The sequence below is a fragment of the Echinops telfairi genome, unplaced genomic scaffold, assembly GCF_000313985.2.
Source record: "Echinops telfairi isolate 266 unplaced genomic scaffold, ASM31398v2 ScPeMD7_23;HRSCAF=83, whole genome shotgun sequence".
In the NCBI taxonomy this organism is placed as follows: domain Eukaryota; kingdom Metazoa; phylum Chordata; class Mammalia; order Afrosoricida; family Tenrecidae; genus Echinops; species Echinops telfairi.
Window position 1 is genome coordinate 74,353,774 of NW_022103920.1, and position 3,607 is coordinate 74,357,380.

Consider the following 3,607-nt stretch of genomic DNA (forward strand, 5'->3'; position numbering starts at 1 on the left):
TTTTTAGAAAGAAAAAAAAAATCTCTGCTGATTTCTTTAAAACTTAAAAAAAGACATAGAAATTCCATTAACATATTTTAAAAATGCATCATCTTACTACTCAAACTAAATGATATTAATAATTATTTGCACATTTTATTTTTCTTACAATTTGATGCTCTTGTTTCAACTCACAGAACCTATATGCGACAGAATGAAGCACTGCCCTGCCCTGTGCCATCCTCACAATTGCTGTTATGTTTCAGCCCATTGCTGCAGCTACTGTGTCACTCCATAGTCTGCTTTCAGCCAAGATCCATCTGACATCAGCAATGATGTTCCTTGTTCCATGTCCTCTTCTGAATCCTCTTGCATAATAGTAGCTCCCTTTCGATGTATTTCTGCAACTGTTGTTGGACGATCTTTAGCAAAATTGTATTTGTAGATGATGTTAATGATATTGTTCTGAAATTTGTGAATTCTTTGGGGTCAACTGTCTTTAGAATGGGGACAAATCATGGGTACAGATAAAAGCTGGAAACATGGGGAATCCAAGACAGATAAACCCCTCACGAACATTAATGAGAGTAGCAATACCAGGAGGGGAAGGGGAAGGTGGGGGGAGAAAGGGGGAACCGATCACAATGATTTACATATAACCCCCTCCCTGGGGGGTGGACAACAGAAAAGTGAGTGAAGGGAGACAGCAGTCAGTGTAAGACATGAAAAAATAATAATAATTTATAAATTACCAAGGGTTTGAGAGGGAGTGAAGGTGGGGGAGAGAGGGGGGAGAAACGAGGAGCTGATACCAAAGGCTCAAGTAGAAAGAAAATGTTTGGAAAATGATGATGGCAGCAAATGTACAAATATGCTTGACACAATGGATGAATGGATGGATTGTGATGAGTTGTATGAGCCCCCAACAAAATGATTCTTAAAAAAAGAATGGGTACAAATATGATTTCTTCCAATCAGTTGGCTAGATACCTATCTTCCAAATTTCTTGCTATAGACAAGTGAGTGTTTCCAGTGCTTGCTGAACTATTTCAGATAGTACCCCACTAATTTCTGGAGCATGGGTTTTGGCTAATATTTTCAGTGCCACTTGGAGTTCTTCTTTTTTCCTTTGCTACCGTTGGTTCTTGACTGTGTGCTACCTCTCAAAATGATTGAATATCAACTAATTCTTTTTAGTACAGTGACTCTGTGGTAGTTGCGTAATTTTGTATCAACTTGAAGATATGCGTGTAGGGGTGGAGTCTAGCCTGTCAATCAGATCACAGCTTGATGGTACCTCCTTTTGGGTGTGGTCTTCTCACAAGGAGGGTCCTGAGAACCTCACTCTCTCTCTCTGCCATCAACTTCCTGTTGAAGAGCCATGCTGGGAGGTACCAGAGTCCTGTGATGCTGCCACAGCCACTGGATCCACAAGACTTTGCACCCACCAGTAGGTGATGTTCCTGCCTTCTGCATCATTACATGTGGCTGCATGAATCTGAAGAGGGACTTATAGACTAATATCAAACTAATGGACTAGCATTGGACTTACAGGCTTGATCTGGTCTGGGCTATGATGTTTGCCTGATATATAATAATTAATATAAAGCTCTCTCTTATACATATACATGAATGTCACTGGATTTATATTTCTAGGCAACCCGACCTAACGTTGACAATATATCTTTTTCCATCTTCTCTTGATAATTCCTGCATCTTTCAATATTTAGCCCATAGAATCTTTCAGTATGTCAACTCAAGGATTGATTTTTTTTTTCCCCTTCAGTTTTTTCAGTTTAAGATAGCCTGAAATTGGCTTCTGGCTGAATGCTGCCAAGATAGTGCTTTGTAGAGGTTGGCTGGGTAGCCTACATCTCATTTGGGCCTTGTGTTAGTCTGGGTTGTCTAGAGAAACAAATTCATAGACAATTATATTGTATAAGAAAGAGCTTTATATAAAGAGCAATTGTATATTAAGAAAATAACCCAGTCCAGTCCATATCAAGTCCATAAGTCCAATATTAGCTCATATGTCTGATAACAGTCTATAAATTCCTCTTCAGACTCACAAAACACATACAATGACACCGAATGCAGAAAGATCACAGGCCAGTGAGTGGAAAGTCTTGTGGATCCAGTGGGGGGGGGGAAGCATCTCAGCACTGGGGTGGGTCTCCACCTGGCTCCTCCAGCTCCAGGGATCTGGCTCCATCAGCATAGCTCCATGTGTGTCCCACAGGAAGAGTGTCTCTGGCCTCCAATGAACTATTTTTCTCCAACTTTCCTCCAAATGAGATCATCAAGCTACAACTTGATTGACAGGCTAGACTCCACCCTTTCCCAAGTTGACAACACATATACGTAACTGCCACAAGCCTCATGCCAGGAAACGGACCGAGATGGTAGATGTGATTGATCAGAACAGGGCTTTGGTTGATGCCCTCAAATAAGGAGGCAGGTCATGCCTTTTAAATGCATGCAGCTCCCTGACTTCAGCCTCAAGTTCCCACACAGTGCAGGGCAGAGGAATGTCTGACAAGCCAGGCAAAGGGTGGCTATCAATACAAAATGAGCAGCCACAAGATGGGCCAAAAAGATAGACATCAGAGAAAAGAAAGCCAAGATAACAGATTTTTGTCATTTTAAAGTCATGAAGGCAAAGAAAATGAGGAACAAGCTAGTGAAGTATGAAGTGAAGAAGCTTCAAAGGGCGGCTCTCCTGAAAGCTTCTACCAAAAATAGCACGGGCTGTGAGGGGCCTGCTACAGCAAGTGCAGCAAAGGTTCCAGCAAAGAGGTGGCTGCTGCCGGCAAGAAACACCCCCCACCCCAGCCCCAGAGAAGGAAGGTCCCTGCTCAGAAAGAGAAAGCTGCACTCAAGACCAGAAAGCACCTGCCCCAAAGGCAACTGGCAAGAACATGTAAAATGCTGTCATAAAGTAATCAAGTTTCTATTGGGCAGGCTCAAAAAAACAAAAAAAAAGATAGACCTAGATTGATTCAAAGTACATTTTATACTAATCTCATTTCACTGACACTACAGAGACAATCCACTCCCAAGTGGAATTATAAATACAGGCATTGCCCTCCCCCCAGAAGAATTTATTTCAAAGGACGGCATTGAATCTGCAGCTCCGGAAGAGGGACAGATCTGATCAAAGCACACAGGAGCAGATGAAGGGGGAGGGCGAGAGAGTGGACCACATCCTGGCCCACCAGGCCTTGAGGACGATGACCCCAATTAGAGGAGCCAGTCCACAGAGAGGACCACATGGCTAGCCCCACTATGAGACATGACACCCCTCACTGACCCATGGCCATGTTGGGGGACAGCACCAGAGACACAGTGTGGGAATTGCGCCTGATCTGATCCCGCCACACGGAGCAAAGGCGGGTGCATCAAACAGCAAGGGAATGAAGCGGCAATGTCCCCAGGGAATGCTAAAGGTGGACTTTAGGGCCAGGGCATGGTACCCCAACCGACTGGACTAGAAAATACTCCTAAAGGCCAGCAAATGATCCTTGAACTAACTACAAGCTTTTCTTTCTTGTTGTGCTTTGTTTTGTTTGTTTTTTTGTCAGTGGTTTGTTGTTGTTGTTGTTTTGTTGTATATTGTTGCTTGGTTTTG

At 43.1% G+C, this 3,607-nt stretch overlaps 1 pseudogene; it reads left to right on the top strand.

The window, feature by feature from the left end:
- The first annotated feature begins 1,806 nt into the window (after positions 1 to 1,806).
- Positions 1,807 to 2,916, top strand: LOC101639524 (annotated as a pseudogene).
- The last annotated feature ends 691 nt before the right edge of the window (positions 2,917 to 3,607 follow it).